The 25,147-nt window shown below is 40.5% G+C and overlaps 1 protein-coding gene across 1 annotated transcript in view; it reads left to right on the top strand.

Moving 5' to 3' along the window:
- Positions 1 to 25,147, top strand: part of LOC132398291 (non-histone chromosomal protein HMG-14A-like) — a 44,874-nt gene that overhangs the window by 14,070 nt on the left and 5,657 nt on the right. Inside the window, exons 8-9 of the mRNA XM_059977493.1 lie at positions 702 to 767; positions 11,219 to 11,363. The gene's annotated coding sequence lies outside the window, so the exon portion shown is untranslated. The remainder of the gene's footprint in view (positions 1 to 701; positions 768 to 11,218; positions 11,364 to 25,147) is intronic.

The following is a 25,147-nucleotide window of genomic DNA, read 5'->3' as shown; positions in this document are numbered from 1 at the left end:
AGTTTTTTCATAGGAAGTTCATAGTTTTTATAGGAAGTTTTTTTTGAGCAGGCCAAAAGCCAGAGCAAAAGCACACTGCCAGAGCCACCATAGAGTGGTTTCAAGAAAAGAAAATTAATGTCTTTGAGTGGCTCAGTCAGAGTCCTGACCTTAACCTGATCAGACGGCTCTGGTAAAACCTCAAGGTCACTGTCCATAGCCTCTCCCCAACTAACCTGGCAGAGCTAGAGCAATTTTGCAAGGAGGAATGGGCAAATCTTGCTCCATTAAATTTGCAAAACTAATAGTCTTATCCAAATATACATCTGGCTATATTAGCTGCAAATGGTGGTTCAAGTACTGAGTAAGGGGAAATGAATGCTTTTGAACTGACTTTTTAGTTGTTCATGCTTTACAATTTTCCAGTTTTTTTTTGGGTTCTACTGTGGGGAGAAAAAACAGCATGTGGTTTACAGATAAAGTTTCTTCGTTAAATTGATCAAGGTCCTTTGGTTGTAGTACTCATTTATGTGAACAAAGAGTTGGGAACTGAATACTTTAACAAGGCACTGTATAAATTTATGCTGAATTGTTAGTCTCTTAATCTTACTTTCTTACTAAATGATTGTACAGCATAATTCCACTAACACTGGCCTAATAGCTCACTGAACCTTAACATGAATGTTTCACCACAATAATCTGCTCTTTGATTTATTTTTCAGAAATCTTGATTGATTGGTACCTGGGTCACCGGGTTATGTTTCCGCGCTTCTTTTAAACTCACCAAGGTCCGTTTCTCATGATCCTTTTCAATTCTCTTGGGGGGGGGGGGGGCATTCCCATGTTGTCTTTAAACTTGCTGGTGTCTCATTGCCATTCTCCTTTTAAACACAATTAAAATGATACCACTGTGTGACATCTTTTTTTTAAAGTGAAAGATGGGTTGGTGCACTAATTGGAACTGTTGGCCATTGAGCCATTCCAGCACTGCTAGAAGTTCCAAACATGCCAGGTTACTGGAGTTATTCTGCTTAATTAGGATTTTACATGCATCTTCAACAAAAACTGATATGGAATATCACTTTAATATAGGACAGATAAGCAAATCATTTGGTCAATGAGATGGATTTCTCAGATCTTAGGAGGAAGAAAAGGTTGAAGATTAAAATATGTACTTTAGAGCATATGCACTAGTGATATACCCAGCAAAAATGAAAATTGGGATGCCTGGGATGCAGAACTCCTAAGTATGTGAACCTTGAAATATTGAACAATTGACTAATGTTAGGCAGATCAGTCGGATTTTTAATTCAGGATTTTATAAGACTAAGCCAAGGCAAAAGGAAAAGCACAGGGGTGATGGAGGATGTCAGTCGGACATGGCTTGCAATGCAATCAGCAGGGTTTTGGATACATTGAATGTGTGGACAAATGAGAAGCTGAATAAAAAATTGCTGAAATAGCCCAGACTACAGATGACATAGCATGGATGGAAATTTTGTCTGGAAACCTTATCTCCTGAAATGTATTCAGTTACTTTGGCGAACCTGTAGAAATTTTCTACTCTGGCATCTGTGAAGTATTTATCATCTCAGTCCTAAATGTCTTATCCTAAATATGAATTCTTCATCTCCCACACAGAGGAAATATCTTCCCTGCTTGCAGTCTTTCTGTTAATTTTTTGTACATTTCCATGAAATCTTTTAATTTTTCTGAACTCTAGTTGACCAGGCTTGTTTTCATCAGATCTCACGCAATGGCCCGTGCCATCCTAGAAATCAGCTTAGTGAACCTTCATTACACTATTCCTGACAAGCATATCCTTTGCTAAGGTGACCAAAACTGTGCGCAATACACCAGGTGTGGTCTCACTCATCTAATTGTACTTTTTTCCTGAATCAAAATAATGTTATCTGATGATATAGAAGTGATTCCTTCAGTTACTAGAATCTGGATTTTTAAATTATCCCCAGCAAACATGAAAGGACACCATTCTTGTTTTTGTGTTAAATATGTTTGGTATGCATGGCAGCCATCATGATTAGTAAACAATACTAATAAAGCAGTACTTGGGGATTTAAAACTGAGGGGGTGGTTAACTATAGTCAGAATTGTCAAATCTTGTGTTCAGCCAGATAGTTAAGAAGCTTCAATACGTACTAGCATATTTATGTCACTGGTATTTGGAACTTCTATCTTGACTTTCCATGCTCACATTACTGTACCATTCTTTCTTGTTGCAGGTTAAACACTTCCTCTCTTTTTACATCAGCTGTCATCTGTTAAATGGGACTGATCTTTTTGATATCTAATGTTGATAGTATTGTTAGAGAAGAAATAATGTAGTGTTTCCTTCTCAGGTACAATGAGTGACAGAAAAGCAGTGTAAACAAATTAATTAGATCTTTCAAAGAACTGGCACGATTGAAAAAGGCAAATCAGCCTTTTGGACTGAGATTTAATGAAAGTATTGTGGAATGCACATGCAGCCAAATCAGGGAATCAGAATCAGGTTTATTATCACAGGCATGTGACGTGAAATTTGTTAACTTAGCAGCAGCAGTTCAATGCAATACATAATCTAGCAGAGAGAAAAATAATTATAAATAAAACAATGAATAAACAAGTAAATTAAATGTGTATATTGAATAGTTTTTAAAATGTACAAAAACAGAAATACTGTATATTTAAAAAAGTGTGCTAGTGTCCTAAGCTTCAATGTCCAATGAGAATCACTTCTCATTGCAGATACCCAGGGAAGTTTTATTGGAGGCTGATTATTCACAGCAATGGATAAGTCATTCAAAATAGAGTTTGTTCTAATACGCACTTGAAAGCATTACTTTCAGCAGCATTATAAGTGCATAGTATTTTACTCAAATGAGCATAAATTATACACAATGTTATGATAAATAATGCAATTAGAATAAAAGCACAAAGTTCATTTTAGTGCAATATATTCAGAATGGTCAGTGTTGCAAACAACATTGTTGTCTTCAACTTCATTAATATTGACAGGAGTGCAAGAGGTTAAGGACAGAATTTATCAGTTGCATTTGATATGTAACAAGTCCTATTAATGGAGAGGCCATACTTGACCTGGTATTGGGCAATAAGCCTGACCAGGTGACCATTGGTAGGATATATTTAGGGAACAGCGATAACAACTCTTTGTGCTTTAAAATTGCTGTAAGGATAAGTATGGACATTGTGGGAGAGCATTACATTGGGCAGCACCAAAGTACTCGAGCATTAGGCAAGATGTAGGGAAAATAATTGGGAACAGCTGGGCAAGTGCATGTCTGATATGTGGGAGGGTGTGCACAAGGAAGAGGACAGAAACAGAAAAACTTTAACACTATACAGGCCCTTTGGCCCACAATACTGTGTTGAACATGTATGTACTTCAGAAATTACCTAGGGTTACCCACAGCTCTCTATTTTCCTAAACTCTGTACCTAGCCAAGAGTCTCTTAAAGACCCTATCATGTCTGCCTCCGCCAGCAGCCCATTCCATGCACTCACCACTGTGAGTGTTTTTTTTTGCTTCCAGAATTTGCTAGTATTTAATTGAATTCATTCTTTCCTCTACCAGTGAAATGTTCCCCGTACCACCTGGCTGCAACGCAAGCCCAAAGCGTGATCGATCCACCCCCGTGATTAACAGTTGGAGAGGTTTCTTTTCATGAAATTCTGCACCCTTTTTTCTCCAAACATACCTTTGCTCATTGCGGCCAAAAAGTTCTATTTTAACTTAATCAGTCCACAGGACTTGTTTCCAAAATGACGCTGAATTTTGTGGTGAGGATGCAGGAAAGGTTTTCTTCTGATGTCTGTTTGGTGAAGGTCATATTTATGCAGGTATGGCTGCACAGTAGAACAGTGCACCACCACTCCAGAGTCTGCTAAATCTTCCTGAAGGTCTTTTGCAGTCACACATGGGTTTTGATTTACCTTTCTAGCAATCCCACGAGCAGTTCTCTCGGAAAGTCTCTGTCTTCCAGACCTCAGCTTGACCTCCACCGTTCCTGTTAACTGCCATTTCCTAATTACATAATGAACTGAGGAAACAGTTACCTGAAAACGCTTTGCTATCTTCTTATAGCCTCCTGCTTTGTGGGCATCATTTATTTTAATTTTTAGAGTGCTAGGCAGCGAGCTGCTTAGAGGAGCCCATGGCTACTGATTATTGGGACAAGGTTTGAGGAGTCAGGGTATTTATAAAGCTTTGAAATTTGCATCACCTGGCCTTTCCTAACAATGACTGAACAAGCCCCAGCCCTAACAGGCTAATTAAGGTCTGAGACCTTGGTAACGGTTATCTGAGAGCTCATATCTCCTGGGGTGCCCAAACTTCTGCATGGTGCTCCTTTTTTCACTATAAAATTGTATGAAAAACAAAAATAATACATTAATCTTGCTTAAATTGTTGAAAAGAATGTTTACTTAACTTCGTGCTCTTGGGGATCAGTTCACCTTCTACTCAACTATTCACAGCAACAGAAATTTTGACCAGGGCTGCCCAAACTTCTGCATGCCACTGTATCATGCCATCATATTTGACCTACCAAAATGAACCACCTTTCACTTACCTGAGTTGAGCGTCATCTACCACTTCTCAGCCCAGTTTTGCAACCTTTCGATGTCCCGTTGTAACCTCAGACAGCCCTCCACACTATTCACAACACCCGCAACCTTTGTGTCATAAGCAAATTTACTAACGCATCCCTCCACTCCCTCTTCCAGCATTTTAAAAAAATCATGACGAGGAGGGGTCCCAGAACAGATCCCTGAAGCTCAGCACTGGTCGCTGACCTCCATGCAGAATACACCACTGTTTGCCTTCTGTGGGCAAACCAATTCTGGATCCACAAAGCAATGTCTCCTTGGATCCCATGCCTCCTTACTTTGTCAATAAGCCTTCCATGGGGTACCTTATCAAATGCCTTGCTGAAATCCATCTACTGCTCTTCCTTCATCAAAGTGTTTAGTCAAAAAAACAATGACAATGCCCTGCTGTCTATTCCTAATCATATTATGCCTCACCCAATGTTCATAAAATCCTGCCTGTCAGGATCTTTTCCATCAACTTACCAACCATTGAAGTAAGACTCACTGGTCTGTAATTTCCTGGACTACCTCTACTCCCTTTCTTGAATAAGGGAACAACATCTTCAACCCTCCAATTCTCGAACCTTACCCCGTCCCCGTTGATGATGCAAAGATCATTGCCAGAGGCTCAGTAATCGCCTCCCACAGTAGCCTGGAGCACATCTTGTCCAGTCCGGGAGACTTATTCAACTTGATGCTTTTCAATATGCTGCAAGTCATCCTGACAAATCACCTTTTCCATAGTGAATACTGAAGCAAAGTATTCATTAAGTATGTCTGCTATTTTCTCCAGTTCCATCCATACTTTTCCATTGTTACATTTAATTGGTCCATTCTCTTGTGTCTTACCCTCTTGCTCTTCACATACTTGTAGAGTGCTTTGGGGATTTCTTTAATCCTGCTCACCAAGGCCTTCTCATGTTTCCATCTGGCTCCTAATTTCATTCTTAAGCTCTTTCCTGCTAGCTTTATAATCTTCTAGATCTCTATCATTACCTAATTTTTTTGAAGCTTTCGTAAGCTTTCCTTCCTGACTGGATTTTCAACAGCCTTTGTACATCATGGTTACTGTACCCTACCATCCTTTCCCTGTCTCATTGCAACATACCTATGCAGAACGCTACGCAAATATTCCCTGAACATTTGCCACATTTCTACCATGCATTTCCTTGAGAGCATCTGATCCCATTTATGCTTCCATGTTCCCGCCTAATAGCCTCATATTTCCCCTTACTCCAAAGCTATGGTAAAGGAGGTGGAATTGTGATCACCATCTCCAAAATACTCTCCCACTGAGACTTGACACCTGACCATGTTCATTTCCCAATACCAGATCAAGTACAGCCTCTCCTCTTGTAGGCTTATCTACATACTGTGTCAAGAAACCTCCCTGAACACACCTAACAGACTCTACCCCATCTAAACCCCTTGCTCTAGAGAGATGTCAGTCAATATTTGAGGAATTCAAATGTCCCACCACGACAGTCCTGTTATGATTGCACTTTTCCAGAATGTCTCCCTATCTGCTTCTTGATGTTCCTGTCACTATTGTGTGGTCTATTTTTTTTAAAAAAAAGACCAGTTGAGTTATTGACCCCTTTCTGTTTCTAACTTCTACCCACAGAGACTCAGTAGACAATCCCTCCCTGACTTGCCCCTTTACTGTAGGCATGACACTATCTTTGATCAGCAGTGCCACGCCCCCACCTCTTTTGCCTCCCTCCTGTCCTTTCTGAAACATCGAAAGCCTGGCACTCTTAAGTGACAGTTCCTGCACCTGAGCCAACCAAGTCTCTCATGTCATCCAACTTCATAGCTCTAAGTACTGATTCACACTCCAGGCTCATCTGTTTTGTTCATGATGCTTTTTGCATTAAAATAGACACATTTTAAGCCATCAGTCTGAGCACATCCCTTCTCCATCGCCTGCCTATCTTCTGTCTCTTCAGTTGAGTTCCCACCCCCTAGCAATTTTAGTTCAAGCTCTCTCCAACAGCTTTAGCAAACCTCCCTGTCAAGACATTTGTCCCCCTTGGATTCAAGTGCGACCTATTCTTTTTGTACAGGTTATGCCTGCCCCCAAAGAGGTCCCAATGATCCTGAAATCTGAATCCCTGCCCCCTGCTCCAATCCCTCACCCACGGATTTACCCTCCACCTGATTCTATTCCTGTATTCACTGCTGCATGGCACGGGCAGTAATCCTGAAATTACTACCTTTGAGTCCTGCTTTTCAACTTCCTTCTTAACTCCCTGTAGTCTCAGGACTTTCTCCCATTTTCTAGCTGTGTCGTTGTTACCAGTAAGTATCACAACCTCTGGCTGTTCACCTTCTCACTTCAGGATATTGTGGGCACAATCAGAGACATCTTGGATTCTGGCACCTGGGACGCAAGTTACCATCTGTGCTTCTTTCCTGCGTCCACAGAATTGCCTGTCTGACCCCTTAACTATAGAGTCTACTATTGCTGCTGTCATCCTGTTGTTTCTCCCAGGTAGGCTGTCCCCTCCAGCAGTACTCAAACAGAAGGGCTTACTGCTAAGGGGAACAGCCACAGGGATACTTTGTAGTATCCAACTCCTGCCCTTTCCTCTTCTGACTGTTACCCACTTATCTGTCTCCCGAGGCCCCAGTGTGACGACTACTCCCCTCCGCAAAACAGCGCTAATCATCAGCCATCCTCTCCTCCATGCAATACAGCACTCACCAATTATCAACTGTCTCACCTATCTTGTTTTTAAAAGCAGAATGAATTTAACCAAATAAATGCAGTCCTACTGCACAATAATGATGATGTCTCATGGAACCCCAGTTGAGAAACCCTGATGTAACCAGTTAGAATACTCTCCACTGCGCATTAATTAATAGAAGTTGCTGACTCCCTTTTGCTTCCCTAATGAGCTTCTTCCTGCAGTTGGTAAATCAGGTCTTTTGGTTTTGCTGGTGCTGAGTGAGTGGTTATTGAGACACCACTGGATCAGATTTTCAATATTCCTCTTGTATGCCAATTAATCACAAATTTAAAATGTGTTACCTAATTTACTATAGTCCAGAGAAAGAAGAGCATGTCCGCATCTGTATTTTAATTCCAGTCCCCATTCCCATTCCAACATGTTGGTCCATGGGTTCCTCTTCCACAATAATGAGGCCATTCTTGGGTTGAAGGAGCAACATCTTATCTCGGTAGCCTTTAATCCTGGTGGAAAGAGCATCAATATCTCCAACCTCTAGTAATTTTTACTCTTCTTCACTCTGGCCCTCACTTACCTCTTCTCACCTGTCTATCACTCCTGCTCTTCCCCCCCCCCCCCCAATTTTTCCCATGGTTCAGACTCCTATCATATTCCTTCATTCCTTCTCCAGGTTTTTACTTTTTCAATCTTATCACCCTCCAGTTTCTTAATTTATCAGCCCTTCTCTTTTCCTCTCCCCCCCCCCCCCCCCGCACACACACACACACACACACACACACATCTGGTTGCTACCCTGTACTCCTTCAGCTGACATCTTCCCTCTCCTTTCTAGTCCCAATGAGGTGTTTCAGCCTAAAATGTCAACTGTTTATTCATTTCCGTAGATGCTGCCTGATCTGCTGAGTTCCTCCAGCATTCTGTGTGTGTTGCTGTGGATTTCCAGTATTTGCAGAACCTCTTGTGTTTGTTCAAAAGTAAATGCTTCTCAGTTCTGCTAAGGTGCAGTGTGAATGCACCTGAATCACTACTCACTGATCTTGGGTCCTCTCCATACTACAAGAGACCAATTCTGCAAGATTGTACATGTGCCAAAGTCATTTATTCTCAAATTTCTCCTGAGCTGGAGCACAACATAACATCAAAATGAATGGCATTAATCCTCTTTTAGGTCACTAGATGGGGATCTTTATTATAGCTAGAAGGTCCATCCTGGGGAGACAGGAAATGTAATCTTTGCTAAGGGCCTACAATTGTCTATTTAATAAGTTCAGGATCCCAAGTTGACCCTCTCCAAAGATGTTTTGTTATGGGTAAAGATCACTACATAGCTATTTCTAGCAAAAAAAAAGGAGATCCAGTTTCGGTGTAATGCAATAGGATATATTGTCATGATTTATGAAATCAGAAATTTAGGTTTCTACATGCATTGTTACTGCAGGAAGGCATATTTGACATAATGAGACGAATATGGCACTCAGAATTCACGGATGCTCATTTGGGGGAAACTTCAGTAGCAAACAAGAGTAAACCTTTTTATTGCAGGAAATTATTCTCTTACGTAAAAGCATTGTAAGACTGCCAGGAACCTGAAACATCCCACGCCAGCGCATCTGACTAATGACCTCCAACTTCCAGTTCAAATTATCTGATGATCACTAAAATCTCCCTGTCTAGGTGTAACAATGTTTGGTTGAATCCTGGAAGGCAGGACATCTCTGCCTCCAGATGTGATAATGCCTGCAAATATGAAACAAAATAATACCTGCAAGAAAATGGATGGGAGAAATCTATCTTGTTATTAAGGATGGGTTTAGATTGAACAGAAACCTCCCAATAGTAGAGATGTGTAAAAATAATCAGATCTTTGGACATGGGTGTACCTAAAGGAAAAGACTTTTATAGGGGATCTGAGGACAAATTGTTTCAGCTAGAAACTTGAAGGGGTTAAGAACATCACAAGAGTTAGGAACAGATGAGCACTTGAATGGCCATGTGCTGTTGACTAAGGTTAGTAAAGTGGATGTTTGCTGAATATGGTGGGGTGAAGAGCCTGTTTCAGATCTGTGTGATTTCATGACACTAAATACCATGATCACTGCAAGCTAGATATCTGTTTACTGCATTGTGGTATCTAGTTTGAATCCACTTGTGAGCTATTTAAAATTTTAAGAATAAACATTTTTAAGCCATTACATCATTGCCGCTCGTACCCCTCCTTCCCACCAGTGTGCTACATATTTCAATATTTGAGGGCTTCCTTCCTGACTCAGCCTCCATCCTGTAGTGGAAGCACCCTATACTGTGGCTCTTCTCCACAGAGCCTTTATATTGGTTGCAGTGAACTTAAGTGCATCCTGCAACCTGGAATGTGCCAGTCAGCAGCATTCCCTTACAGAGATCTTGCTGTACTGGAAGATCAACAAATTTTGGGAGAGTAACTTTCATTGAGCTGATAATCTTCCAGCAGCATGTTATCAGTCTTGGTGCATGCCTCTGGCAGTGGCTTGGTAGATACTTGCATCCAAAAGCCCTCTATTACACAGCATTTTATTTATTTAGTGTTGAACAGGCCCTTCTGATCCACAGAGCTGTACTGCCCAGTGTACTGAGACAAAGGCCCTTGCATTGTTCTCCACAGTTTGGGGAATGTCCCATGCCTTATAGATGTGATGAGGTGTTTGAGGAACTTTTCCACTAAGGGCAGGTAGTGAAATTTGGTGATTCCTTACCTTGGTTCCACACAGCCTGATGCATCACACATGAAGGTGCTCATTACTGTTAAGACATCCACTGGTAAGAAATGTTTCAGTGTGCATGTTCTCCATACATCTTGGCTGTAGTTCCTGCAGCCGTGCCACCCACACCAATGTGGCAATGGTGTAAGTCACTCTATAAACATAAGTGGATGATTGTGTTCCAGATCATCCACTGGCAACCACAAAAATCAAACAGCAGGTTCTATAATACTGAAGATCACAGTTAGTGTACTCATTGCAATCTGTATAACTTGCTTTCAAAGGAAAGTGAGAGACTAAGTCAGGGGCTGAATGCAACAGTGATAAAAGTTTGTACCATTATCCTTGCTTTATAAAGGTACAATGTATCAAAGAGAGTCATGGAGCAGTACAGCAGAGATAAAGGCCCTTCTGTGCTGACTGTAGGAGCCATGTATCTATCTTCTGTCATTTGGATGCAAGTATCTATTTTCTACCACAAGGGTTGGGGCATGGTAGAAGCAAATGAGTATAGTTACATATTGTTTCGTTAGTTATTTAGTGGAGGGGAGTTGAGCCCCAGAGAATTATATTTTTTTGTTGACCACTAGTAGTACACTTCAACATGCTAACTTTGCTAATCAGACCATCAGACATAGGAGCAGAATTAGGCCATTCAGCCCATTGAGTCTTCCATGGCTGATCCCAGATCCCATTCAACCCCATACACCTGCTTTCTTACCATATCCTTTGGTGCCCTGACCAATCAGGAAACTATCAATTTCTGCTTTAAGTACATGCACAGAATTGGCCTCCACCACAGTCTGTGGTGGAGTATTTCACAAATTCACTACTTTCTAGCTTAAAAAAAAATCCTTACCTCTGTTTTGAAAAGTCATCCCTCTATGTTGAGGCTGTGCCCTCTAGTTCTGGATACCTCCATCACAGGAAACATCCACCTTATCTCGTCCTTTCAACATATGGTAGGTTTCAATGAGATTCCCCCACATTCTTCTAATTGGAACACTAATTAGATTGCTAACTTTGCTTAAATATGTTACTTTGACTGCAAGCCATTACTGAGCTAATTTGAACACTATCACAAATTTTGTTAGCTTTTTGTTTCTGCAAGATTGTCATTGCTGGTTTTTATGATTTGGAACTTTGTATTTTGGAATACAGTGTCAGTCCATCTTTAATATCTCTATTTTTCCCTTTTAGGGTTCTTTTGAAGACCTTGACCTGTAGATGTACACTGACTTTGGGCCTTTGCGGGAATGGGATTTCACAAATGGCCGTTCAGCACACCAAGGGCTCGGCTTAAGAGGGCCGAGATCTCTTGACTCTGGAGACTGGCGAATCAAAGGTCGGTGTCTGGGCAAGAGATGGGTGTGTTGTGGGAGATGGAAGATCTAAGGCTGTGTACCCAGAGACCCGAGATCTTTGGGCACGGAGCTTGGAAAAAGCAATGCAATGTACTTTTAACATCATAAACCAGCGAGTTGTTTATGTCTCCCCACTCACTGTGGAACGGAGACGTCTCTTTCTCCCTTATTAGGGAGAGAGAGATCCTGTGTTATGTTGAATATCGGGTGAACAAGTAGTCTTTGGTGTACTGCAAGTCTGTGTCTTTGCCGTTGCTTTGCTCACACGAGTGCTCGGTGGCGTGTGCCAGTACTTTTTTTGCTGGTGGGGGAGGGGGAATTGCTGCTGCCACATACGCTGGGGGGGGGGGGGGGGGACTTTGGGGTTCCAACATTTAACTGTTGTTCATTCTTTGGGGACAGTCCTCTGTTTTCATGGATGGTTGCAAAGAAAAAGCATTTCAGGATGTATATTGTATACATTTTTCTGACATTAAATGTACCTTTGAAACCTTTGAACTTCCTGGCTTAGTCTATCAGCAGTTTTGGTTTGTTTTAAAGGAACCACCACACCAACCGTGTTTTCCATGGAGCTACTCCCAATTTCCTGCTTTTGACCCATAATATCCCTCTAAGCCCTGCCCCTATATCCAAACACTTAAATGATACTATTGTATCTTTCTCAAGTAATTCCTCTGGCAGTGCTTCTATGTACTCTCTAGCCACTGCATGAAAGGGCCCCTCCAATAGTTTTTGATAACAGAGCAGTCCCAAAAAATATGATAATGATTTGCATTTTGATTTCCCCAATTTCTTCAGTAAACAGGGAGGTTACTATCATAATGGGACTTCTGAGAGGGTGTAAAAATATCTTATCTTTTCCATCCAGACTCCCTCCATTTCTATGAACTGGTACACTTCCATTGATACCTCCATATTGTTGTCCATTCTTCTCAGATATAATTATCCCTCCTTCCTTCTCCCATTTTGTTTTAATGTATGAAGTCGAATATGTTTTAAGATTTGACAATCCCTTATACATACTTGAAATGATTCTACTACCATTATCTGAATTACATGCTTTTCTAAATAGCTCTATCAAGCATGTACTTGCCTTGGTTACATTTTTAAATGTCTTATTAACATATAGTCGCATCTGTAAATACCGTTAAAAATCTTGTTTTTCTAATAAGTGTTTCTCTTTAAGCATTTCAAAACTGAACAATGTTTCTTCTTTCATTATGTTGCAAAGAACGGTTATTCCTTTAGCTGTCCAGTCCTTAAATCTAGCATCCAATTTACTTGGTGTAAAATCTGAGTCATATGCACACCATTTAAGAATTGCAATATCTCCCTCTAGATTATATTATTTTATAGTAGTTTTCCATATTTTAAGAGTCAATTTCACCCATGGGTTATCAATAGTATTTATGTACCTTTGCAGGTTGTTATAAGCCAAAATTGCTTGTATGAGGATGGGAAATACCCACTCCTCAATGTTTTTCCATTGAGCGTCACATGATGGGTTGCACCAACATATCACAGCTCTCAACTGTGCTGCAAAATAATAATCTCTAAGAGAAGGTAGGCCCCATCTTCCCTTTTGCTAATTGCAAAGTGTTTTTTATTAGTTTTTTTTATACATTTTCTACATCGCTACAGATAAAAAAAAAACCCAGATCAAAATGAGGAACATTAATACAGTGCAAAAATAAACATACAATAATAATATAATATAAAAAAAGATAATTGAGGAAGCACCCAAATTGAAGACATGTAAAATTAGTATCCTCCCCAAGCCCCGCAACAAAAAAAGAACTCCAGACCAACCACAACACAATATAGAGAATATAAATCAGGACATTCAAACCCCCAAAACTGTAAATACACTTAGCAACAGAAGATATTAATGCCTACTACCAAAAAAAAAGGAGCTGAAAGCAAGGGACCGAAAAAAAAATCCTGAGTTAAGAGGAAGGTTATGAAAGTACTCAATAAAAGGTCCCCAGACCTTATGGAACTTTATATCCGAATTAAGAACTGAATAGTGAATTTCTTCAAGGTCTAAGCAGGACATAATATCATTAAGCCATTGAGCATGCGTGGGCGGGGCAACATCTCTCCATCTAAGGAGGATTAAACGTCTAGCCAGGAGAGAAGCAAAAGATAATTTTCGACACTTAGTTGAACTCAGACGTAAATCTGTCTCACCCAAAAAACTGAACAAAGCAATTAAAGGGTTAGGTTCTAAGTGGTGATTCAGAATATACGATAAAGTTATGAAGACATCTTTCCAAAATTTCTCCAAGCTAGGACAAAACCAGTACATATGAATGAGAGAGGCCTTGCCCCTTTTGCATTTATCACAAAGAGGACTAATATTAGGGTAAAATCGAGATAGTTTAGATTTAGACATATGGGCTCTATGAACAATCTTAAACTGTAAAAGGTAATGGCGAGCACAAAGAGAGGTTAAATTAACCGATTTGAGAATTGAGTCTCAAGTCTCATCAGATAAGGAGATATTTAAATCATGCTTCCAAGCCATTCTGATTTTATCCACAGGGGCACGTCGTAAGGATGCTAATTTATCACGAATAAATTATATTAAACTTTTACCTAGTGGATTAATAGAAAGAAATAAGTCCGTAACATTTTTCTCAGGCATTTCAGGGAAGTTAGGAATTAAAGGATTAATAAAGTGTCTAATTTGGAGATATCTAAAAAAATGAGCATTGGACAGATTGAACTTAGCAGAGAGCTGTTGAAAAGATGCGAAGATCTTCAAAATGTCTAATGCCCTTTCTATACCAATCATGGAATGCTGAATCACATGTAGTAGGTAAAAAAAGGTGATTATGTAAGATAGGGCTAGAAAAGGAAAAACCATAAAATTTCCTAAACTGAGCCCATATACGCAAAGTGTGTCTAACAAGAGGATTAACCATTAATCTGGACAAACTACTAGGGAGTACAGAGCCAAGAAGTGCAGAAATGATAAATCTTTAGTGGAACTCCACTCCATTGCCACCCAATTAGGGCACTCGGAAAAAGACCAAAAGGTAGCTCAACATATATTGGCTGCCCAATAATATAAACGAAAGTTAGGTAAAGCCATGCCACCCTTTTTTTTAGATTTTTGGAGATAAACTTTATTAATTCTAGAGCGCTTATTCTTCCACGGATATGGCAAAATAATAGAGTCTAAGGAATCAAAAAAAGATTTAGGAATAAAAATTGGAATTGATTGAAATAAATATAAAAGTTTAGGGAGAACATACATTTTAACAACATTAATACGACCTACCAAAGACATAGATAGAGGTAACCATTGTAACAGACTCTGTTTTATAGTATATGAAAGATAGGCAAAATTTTCACAAAAAAAAATCTTTAAACTTCCTTGTGACTGTAATCCCAAGATAAGTAAATTGATTACGAACTACTTTTAAAGGGAGATCATGGAATGTTAATTCTTGTGCTTCTTTATTAATTGGGAAAATTTCACTCTTATGTAAATTAAGTTTATAGCCAGAGAACTGATCAAGAAGTGAAAACATTGGAGGTAAGGATGTAGACGGATTTGAAAGAAAAAGTAATAGGTCATCAGCATAAAGAGAAACTTTTTGCTCAACACCCCCTCTCCAAATCCCAGTCAATTCAGGACAGTTTCGAAATGCTTTCGCCAAAGATTCTATAGCCAAATCAAAGAGAAAGGGACTTAAAGGGCATCCCTGACGGGTGCCATGTTTGAGGTTAAATAACTGGGATTTCTGAAAATTAGTCAAAACAGAGGCAGTAGGACACAGATATAGCAATTTGATCCAAGAGATAAAACTTTAACTGAAGTCAAATTTTTCTAAAACTGCAAAAAGGTTGTTCCACTCTATACGATCAAATGCTTTCTCCACATCAAGGGAAATAACACATTCAGGAATCCCAGTTGGAGGTGAATATAAAATGTTAAATAAATGCCGAATGTTAAAAAAAGGAAGACGGTTTTTAATAAAACCAGTTTGATCATCAGAAAATATAGAGGGAATAACAGTTTCTACTCTATAAGCCAAAACTTTGGCCAAGATTTTAACATCAACATTAAGCAAAGAAGTCGGCCTATACGAGGAACACTCTGTTGGGTCTTTACCCTTTTTTAATAAAAGAATAATAGATGCCTCATTAAAAGAGGGTGGCAATTTACCGTAATTAAACGAGTCAGATAATACTGAGAATAACTGAGGAGAAAGAAGTGAAGAGAATGATTTATAAAATTCTACAGGGAACCCATTAGGTCCAGGAGATTTCCCTGAAGACAATGCAGAAATTGTAAAAGATATTTTTTCTAATGATATAGGCACATTAAGTTTAGCTTTAAAATCAGATGAAAGCGAAGGAATATTCAGATTATTTAAAAAATGATCAACAGAGATATTTTCATTCAGAGGAATAAAGTCGAGAATAAAAATTTTTAAATGCGTCATTGATTTCTAAGTGATCCGATGTAAAGTCTCCATTCTCCTTACGGATCTTTGTAATATGTTTTTTGGCTTTGGAACGCCTCAGCTGATTGGCTAGAAATTTACCAGATTTGTCACCATGAATATAAAAGCGACTCTTACTTTCAAGAAGTTGGCGTTCGACAGGTTGAGTAGACAGAAGATTAAATTTAGTTTGAAGTTCTACACTTCTTGTATAATTCAGGATTCTTAGTTTGAGCATACAGTTGACTCTTTAATCTGATTAATGAGGTCTAATCGATCTGCACAGGACTTTCTATTAAGATTTGCTGTTTAGGAGATTATTTGACCCCTCAAATATGCTTTCATGGCATCCCAGACAATCTGGGATGACATTTCAGATGATGTATTGGTGTTAAAATAAAAGGTTATCTGATCCTTAATAAATTTTAGAAAATCATCATCCGATAATAAAGTCGAGTCAAAACGCCAGTGTTTATTCCTCTGAGGGAGACCAGGAAAATTTAAAGCCAAAGTAATTGGGGCATGGTCAGAAATCAGTATACTCTGATAATCACAAGAATAGAGAAATGGAATAAGTTGATTATCAAGTAAAAAGTAATCAATTCTAGTAAAGGTATGGTGAACATGTGAAAAAAAAGAATAATCTCTCTCAGTAGTATGAAGGAAACACCATATATCAGAGATACCATAATTAGAGAGAAAAGAATGAATAGCTAAGGCAGATTTAGTAGGTAGTCTAGTAACAGAGGACGACCGATCCAAATTAGGATCTAACCAACAATTGAAATCGCCACCCAGTATAAGAGAGTATGAGTTTAAATCTGGTAGTGAGGAGAAAAAACATCCAAAAAAATTAACATCATCAAAATTGGGAGCATACAGGTTTGCTAGTACAACTTTAGTGTTATATAATTTACCAGAAACAATAATAAAATGGCCATTTGTATCAGATATCTTAGTATGGAGTTCAAAAGGAATATTTGAATTAATAAGGATGGAGACCCCCCCCCTCCCCCCAGCTTTGGCGACAAAGGATGAATGAAAATGCTGACCCGCCCACTTTGACAAAAGCCGAGAATTATCAATACTACGAATATGAGTTTCTTGAAGGAAAGCAATGTCAGCTTTGAGTTGTTTAATATGTGAGAAGACCTTCCTTCTTTTAACAGGAATTCCTTTACATTCCAGCTCACAAATTTAAGTGTATTAACCATTATCAATTGTTAGTACATAGAAGGTAGCAGGCATATAAAAAATCAAGCAGTACAGTAACTGTCTGGGAGCAAAAATGTAAACATAGATCCGTAGAATCAAAACAGAGACATGTCCTGAATAACAAAGGGAAACAAAAGAAACAATGAGTAGTGTTGGAACTGGAGAACCCACCCCACCCTCGCAACCCAAAACTAGACGGCTACCTAAAAAAGCAGCTAGTTCTACCAAAAAAATTAACCCAAATATGACTTCCAGTTCTGTGTCGTTAACAAAAGTTCAGTATAAATAATATAGCAAATAATAATTTATGCACTAGAAAACAGAATTACAAATAGGAACAACTTCAACAGAAGTATAAAACTTAACACAAAGAAAATCAGAAGAAAACTAAAACTAACCTACCCGCGAAAAGTTATAAAAGATTGAAAGAAAAAACAGGGAGGGAGAGGGGGGAAATTATAAATTCAAAGAGAGTACTTATCAACCATTTACAGAAAAAAAGCAAAACTGAAACTATGAATAAACCAACAGGGCGGCCTTCAATAAAAACTCCAAACCTCCAAAACAAGTTAAAGTCAGTTGTAGATCTCTATAGATAAAGTTATACAAAAATAAAATCGGTTACACAAGTAAAATCTGAAAGTCCGCAGGGAAACATTAAACTTAGATTATCTATTTAGAAAAAACGTACCGTCCAGGGAGAGATTGACTACAGCCCTTAGAGTTTCAATAGATAATGTCTGAATTATTCAAGTAAAGTCTGAGTTCGGAAAAAATAGTTTTACCTGAGAAGTACTTATCAACCATTTTAGAAGGTCAGGCCGGTTCCGAAGAAGACGAGGTGGCCGGAAGACTTCCAACAAATGCCTCAGCCTCCTTCACTGATTTAAACCACTTATAATCTCCAGTAGTAAGTGTAATTCGAAGATCGGCTGGATTTTGGACAGAGGGTCTGAATCCGTGATCAAAAAGCACTTTCATTACACCTTTAAACTCAGCACGCATCTTCAGAACCTGGGGGGATAATCCTTCACAAAACGAATGACCATGTTTTGAAAAGCAAAAGTACCTCTGCGGCGTGCCTCCATAATCAAACAGTCTTTCACCTGGTATTGGTGAAAGCATAAAATAACTGGCCGTGGATGGGAACCCAGAGTTACACGAGAAACATACATCCTGTGAGCCCTTTCAAGCTCAGGTGGAGTCGGAAGAAATTCTTTCCCGAAAATCTCACAGAGAAAAACAGAAAAAAATTCAACGGGAGAGCCCTTTTCGGTGGCCTCTGGCAAGCCAAGAATTCGTAGATTGCAACGTCTGCTCCGATTTTCAAGATCCACCATTTGGAAAAAAGTTTACTGTTCTTCTCCTCTAGGTTGGAGCAGAGAGTTTCAAGATATTGAACACGGCGTTTTAAATCTTCAGAAGTTAAGTCAATGCGAGATAAATGTTCAGCATGTTCAAACACTCTAGCATTGATCTGAACCAATTTGAAATCCAGCTGGTTGAAAGAAGTTCTAAATTCAGTTCTAAAATCCATTAAAGTATCTTGTCGATGTTGTTCCAAAACAGCGAGAATGTCAGCCGGCAAAGCAGTAGAAGTTTCTTTTTTCCCGGTTTTAGTACTTTTGGTAGCCATTATAAGATAGATGTGTTCGCAGGCAAGTAAAAGAGAACTAATAAAATACCTAACTAAGGTTTAAGAAGGGAGACATATATTGCAAAGATAGGAAGAATAACAGAGCAAAAGTTCGGAGCGACTAAACAATCACCATCTTACTGGAAGTCCCCGCTAATTGCAAAGTTTTGAGACAAACTCTAGGCCTTTTACCCTGCCAAATGTACCTTGATAACATCTTGTTCCATTCATTGAATTGAATTTGATTAAGCTCTACTGGTAGGGTCTGAAAGAGATATAACAGTTTGGGAAGTATATTTATTTTAACAGACTCAATCCTTGAACTGAGACTGAAAAAAGGACTCAGGTTCCATCTTGGCACATTTTTTTTATATAAAGGCTGATAATTACATTCTAATAATTTTGCCAAATCTTTCGGCATAATGATGCCCAAATATTTGAAAGATTCTGTGTGCCATGTCCAGGGGCATCTACTTTCAATTTCTCTTGGTGGGATATAGTAATATGAAAGTAATTGGGTTTTATCTATGTTGATCTTCTATCATGATAATTGACCATATTTTTCAAAGGGTTGCATCAATTTAGGTAAAGAGCATGTTGGTTACCCTAGATAGATCAAAATGTCATCCGCATAACAAGCCAATTTATGCTCTGTTCCTTTAATAGTAATTCCCCTGGTATCTTCATCTTGTCTGATGTATTGAGCTAATGGTTTTAGATATAACGCGGAGTAGCGGTGACTATGCACAACCCTGTCTCGTGCCCCTTTCTAGGGTAAGACTATTTGATAACTATCCATTGATTTTAATCCTAGCAGTAGGTGTAGTGTTCTCACACAGGTGTAAAAACTCTGAACTAAACACCAAGTATAAACCGGTCAATGAGGCGCGATCCCAGTAAGATTAACCATTTACTGTTCACTCTTCCACATTAATGTATGGTGAAAACTGTTGATAAAACAATATAAAATATATACTGTATTTGTTTCCTTCTTGGCATCACATTTACATCCTAAATACTTGCAAAAATAAGACTACAACAAACTGTATTACATTAAAATACAACATACAGTCAGAATCTACCTACGCCATCAACTGCTTTAAATACACTTCAACACAAACTATCCGCAACTCTTTAAATAACAAAGAACATAAACTTTATCAACCGTCAGTACTTTTAACAGAATCAGCGAAACGTTTTTACTTCAACATATCGATTATCTTATGAACGGCGTTGCTTCTATGATGTTTCTAGTGAGTAGAAAGAAAACTTTTCTCGCGCTAATCCTGCACACACAAGCCATCCTTCCCGTTTCTCCAAACTGGTATTTTCCTACAGGATGCAGCGAAACCGGGTATGATGTCATCGCATGCCATGATATATCACAGACAAACAACCTTAACTTTAACTAGAAAATGATTACAAAGGAATTACTAAAACGAAAATATAATAAACTAAACGAATGCCTTAAGGGCAACACACTCCCCGCCTGACATTTGTAAGGTCACTATGAACATATTACAAACTTCTGTCTCTAAATCAGTCCGTAGGTAAAAGTAGAATGACTTCCGCAACTGGCCTTTGGTAAGGTTTCACATCACCTTGGTCAGAAGTTTTCAACTCAACCTTCCTGATATGTCCATCCCTACCAGAGAATGTGGCAGTGATTCTGGCCATTGGCCAGCAGTTGTGGGCAATCTGTTTGTCCCTGAGCAGGACTAAATCTCCAACTTGAAGATTCCTGTGAGGTTCTGTCCACTTTTATCTATGTTGCAACAAAGGCAGTTATTCATGTCTCCAATGAGACCAGAACTGATCTGCGAGAGCCTGACCTTGTCTCCATTGCTTTTTGTACAAATCCTTATCGGACAAGTCCCCAGGTGGAGGGGGAGCTCCTGTCTTCTGCGTAAGGAGCATTAATGGCGAGAGTATGAAGGGGCTTTCTGGGTCAGAAGAGACAGGTAGGAGTGGTCATGCATTTATAATGGCTGTGACCTCTGCCATTAGTGTGCACAGTACTTCATGGGTCAGTCGGGTGCGTTGCTGCAGAAACATTGAATCAAGGATCCTTCTGGCGATACCAATCGTCTGCTCCCATGAGCCTCCCATGTGAGAGGTGTGTGGTGTGTTGAACTCCCAGTTGCATCCCTGCTGACTGAGGTAACTTTGCACCGTCTTGATCATTCTGAGCTCCTTGGATGCTCCAACGTAGTTCGTGCCGCAATCAGATCTTAACTGTTTTGCAGGGCCTTAGTGCAAAGAAGCGCCTGAGAGCATTAATGCATCTGGATGTATCCAAAGATTCAATGACTTCAGTGTGTACCACTCTTGAACTCATGCAGCTGAACATGATGGCCCACCATTTGGTCTCTGCTTGTCCTCCTTTTGTGCATCTAGTGGTGATAGTCCACGGACCAAGTACATCGTGCCCCACGTACGTAAAAGGAGGGCAGGCTTCAAGGCGTTCTGGTGGGAGATCCGCCATACGTTGAGCTTCCATCTTCCCTCGCAGTTTCCTGCGGGTTGCACACTTGTGGAGTACTGAACTGATCAGTGTTTTGCCTCCCAAGATCCACAGTTCCACTGCCCTGATTGCTCCTTCTGTCAGGTGACGTCCCTGATGCCTTACCTGTTCATGGTGATGGCGAGTAAGCAGTAAGGACACATGGCTGTCTTTGGGCAGGATTACTGGGCTCTTTTCTGCAGCTGAAAGGCAAGAGTGTAGTAATCGGCCTCCAATGCAAATGAAATAGTTCTTGAGGATCGGGCTGAGTTTCCTCAAAGGGCTGTCTTTTGGTATTGGTTTATTAACTTTGAGGGCCGAAAACTCCCTTGCAAAAGCTGCTCATTGAGTTGCTTTAATGATGGCATCCTTTGCCTGGGCCAATTCGTCCGCAGTGTACCTACATGGGATATGAAGCTGTTTTAGATCTTGAAGTGAATCTGTCCAAGCCTCCCAGTCGGAGAGCTCAGAGGTAAGTTCCCTGAGAAGGGCTCTTCCTTGGATCATAACTGGCGCCAATAAACCAAAGGGATCAAAAACACTGTTGACAGTGGAGAGAACTCCACGGCGGGTGAATGGCTTAATCACAGTCGGCACGGAGAACATGATTGTATCAGTTGTAATCTCCCAAAGGAGGCCCAAACTCCTTTGTGTGGGTATGGTTTCTCCATCTAGATCTAGGTCTTTGATTGCTGGAGCACAGTCATTGTGTGGAAAGGCCTCCATTACTGCCTGACAGTGATGCGAACTTGTGCAAGCAGAGGTTTGACTCAGCGAGTGAGGCTTGTTTACGTCAGAGCAGCTCGATTGCTTCGTCTTCTTTCTGTAGTGATATCAAGCCGTCATTGACATAGAAGTGCCTTTCTACAAACTTAACGGTGTCATCGCCGTGCTCCTGTGCTCTGATGGCTCTTCGCAGCCCAAAGGTGGCCATGGCAGGTGATGGACTTTTGCCAAAAGTTGCCAAAAACATGGACTTTCATCTGGTACTCAGTGACTTCCTTGTTAATGTCATTGTCATTGTGCCATAAGAAACGGAGGAAATTGCGATGGTCTTCCTGTACTAAGAAGCAATGGAACATTTGCTGGATGTCTGCTAAGATTGCAACCTTCTCCTTCCGGAAGTGCAGCAGGACCCCGAGAAGAGTATTGTTGAGGTCGGGGCCTGTGAGGAGCACATCATTAAGGAAGATACCAGCGCACTGAGCACTGGAGTCGAAGACCACCCTGATCTGATTGGGCTTTTGTGGGTGGTAAACCCCAAATGTTGGGAGGTACCAGCACTCCTCGCCTTCCCTCAGTGGCGGTGCTACTTCAGCATGTCCATTAGCGAAGATCTTCTCCATGAATGCTACATATTGTTGCTGCATCTCAGGTTTCCTTTTCAGGGTTTTTTGCAAAGATGTGAACCGCTTGACTGCTCTTTGTTGTTTGGCAAGCGCTGGCGTGGTTCTCTGAAAGGTAGTGGGGCGACCCAGTTATTTGCTTCGTCTCTGAAGACCTTGGTGTCCATTAGTTTTAAGAAGATGGCATCTTGTGCTGATGGAGCAAGTTTATTATCATGCTCAGTTTGAGCGAAGACTGTCCCAGTGTCCTGTCAGTTACTTTACTACACTTGTTAAAGCCCTGTCGTGCTTCCTTGATACACATGTAGCTTGTGCAGGGTTGAAAAATTGAATGGTGGCCACTCTCTAACACATTGGTCTTGAGTGTGTTAACTGTTGGTTTGTGTACATTGCCAAGGCACACTTCAATCACCACCCAGCCCAGATCCAGGCATTGGGCGAAGGGGGTGTTTGTTTGGTCCATTGACCTGCTGCCTGACCTTGTGCACCTGGAGAACGTCTCTTCCTAGTAGCAGGAGTATTTCTGCTTTTGGGTTCAGTTCTGGAATGTGCTTGGCGATGTGGTGGACATGCGGCTGGTGTTACACAGCGCTTGGCGTCGGGATCTTGGTGCGGTTATTCAAAATTTCATTGCACTCTAAGAGCAGAGGGAGGCAGATGACAACTTTACCATCCAGCAACTCAAGCTGGAAGCCTTCTGCCTTCCTCCCATATCTTTCTACACTGCCTGAGCAAGTTCTAAGGTAGTATGGGAACTGATTACTCTCTACATTGAACAAATCAAAGAACCCTGGTCTGACTAGTGTGTGATTGCTTTGGTCGTCCAGAATTACATAGGCTTTAATGGCCATGTCTTTGGCTCCCTTAGGGTACACCTTTAGGGCAGATCTTTGAACAAGAACGACTTGACTGACCTTGACCGCAAATTTCTGTGCAGCTTGAGCTGACAACAGTTGTCTTGGAGTGATCCTCTCCCTCCCCGCTGCCCTCTTGTGAGGGTGAAGGAGCTTTGTCAGTTTGCGGTAATGGGCCGGAGTGCATGGCCCCATCGTGATTAGTGCTATTACATTCCAAGCACCTCACTCTAACAAGGTGAGAGGTAGAGCAACAGCATTTAAAACACATTTTTTTCTCCTTGAGAAGGGCTATCCTTTCGTCAAAGGGTTTTTTCCCTAAACATTCTGCATTTTTTGAGGGGATGGGGTTTGTTGTACAATGGACAATTCTTGTTAGGGTCATTGTTAGTTGTAGAGACTTCAGTTTTACGCACTGACAGGTTTATTGATGTTAAAATTATTCAAAGTGGATTTGACTGGCTTGGTGTGAATTGTACTGCTACCTTGACTCATGAAGCTAGGGTCATTTCGATTCTTCGCTTCCTTGCACACAAACCTAGTGAAATACTCAAAGGGAGGAAATCGACCATCGTTCTTTTCCTTGTACTCTGAGCCAACAGCCACCCATCTTTCCTGCAGCCCAAATGGAAGTTTGTCCACGATTGGTCTAATTCTGTATGAAGTATCTAAATATGACAGGCCAGTTAAATAGCCATCTTCTTTAGCGCCTTCACTCTCCATGAGTAGATCTCCGAGCTCTCTTAGCTTAGTGTGGTCTTTGGCTGACACCTTAGGAAAATTTTCCAGGTGTCGAAATAGTGCCGTTTCAATAATTTCAGGGGCCATATTAGCACTCCTGAAGTCTCTCCCATACTTTGCGTAAGGCTAGGTTGGGGTTGTTGATGTACACTGAACGTATGCGTCTGACCTGTTTGCATGATTCTTTTCCCAGGCATTTTGTCATATGATCCAACTCTTGGGTTGCTCCGAGCTGGACTCCGTGGAGAGCGTTGGCGAATGAAGAGTACCCTACGTGTTAACTTTCAGGCTTATCGTCAAACTGGTATAGTCCTGAAGTGACGAGATCTCATCATGCTAAATACTGTGCGTGGGTTCAACTGCAAGTGGCATGCTGGCTGGGGGAATATGTCGGCGGCTATATGACTGTACATCTGTTATGGGATTTGCTGTTCTGAATTCAGCCTTTGCCTCTCCTCTCGCCAAATCTGGTAATTTTTGTGTTGAGAAGTATTTGTCATCAGACCTTTCATTCTTGAATTCGTTGTGAAGTTGCAAGGGTAAATTGTCTTCCTCAGATGGATGTGATGCAATTGGACCTCTCTTTGACTCCTCATGAAATGAGATGTTAGCATACAAGTATGGAGAGGAAGAACGACTCTTCAAGTCTATTCGAGATCGGACATAGTGGCTTGTGCATTCCAATCTGGTCCTTTCTGAAGTAGATTTTACGTCAACCAGAACATGCATTTCTTCAGCATTTTCTAATATCTCTGCTTCCACCCTGGCAGCTTCAGTTTCTCGGTGTAGTGTCAGTACTTCTAACTCTGCTTCTATCCTTACCCTTTCCAACTGGTTTTTGGCTTCTCTGGCAGCGGCTTCCTTTTGGTTTTCGGCTTCTCTGGCAGCCTTTTCCATTTTCAGTTTTGCTACCTTTTCAGAGTATGACGCTCGCATCTTAGCAGTTTCTGCTTTAGCTCTTGCGTGGGCAGTCTTATTTGTTGATGCCCTACTGCTCCTGGCGCTGGATGGCA

Source organism: Hypanus sabinus, chromosome 8 (genome assembly GCF_030144855.1).
Source record: "Hypanus sabinus isolate sHypSab1 chromosome 8, sHypSab1.hap1, whole genome shotgun sequence".
NCBI classification, from domain to species: domain Eukaryota; kingdom Metazoa; phylum Chordata; class Chondrichthyes; order Myliobatiformes; family Dasyatidae; genus Hypanus; species Hypanus sabinus.
This window is presented reverse-complemented; position numbering and strand designations above follow the sequence as displayed.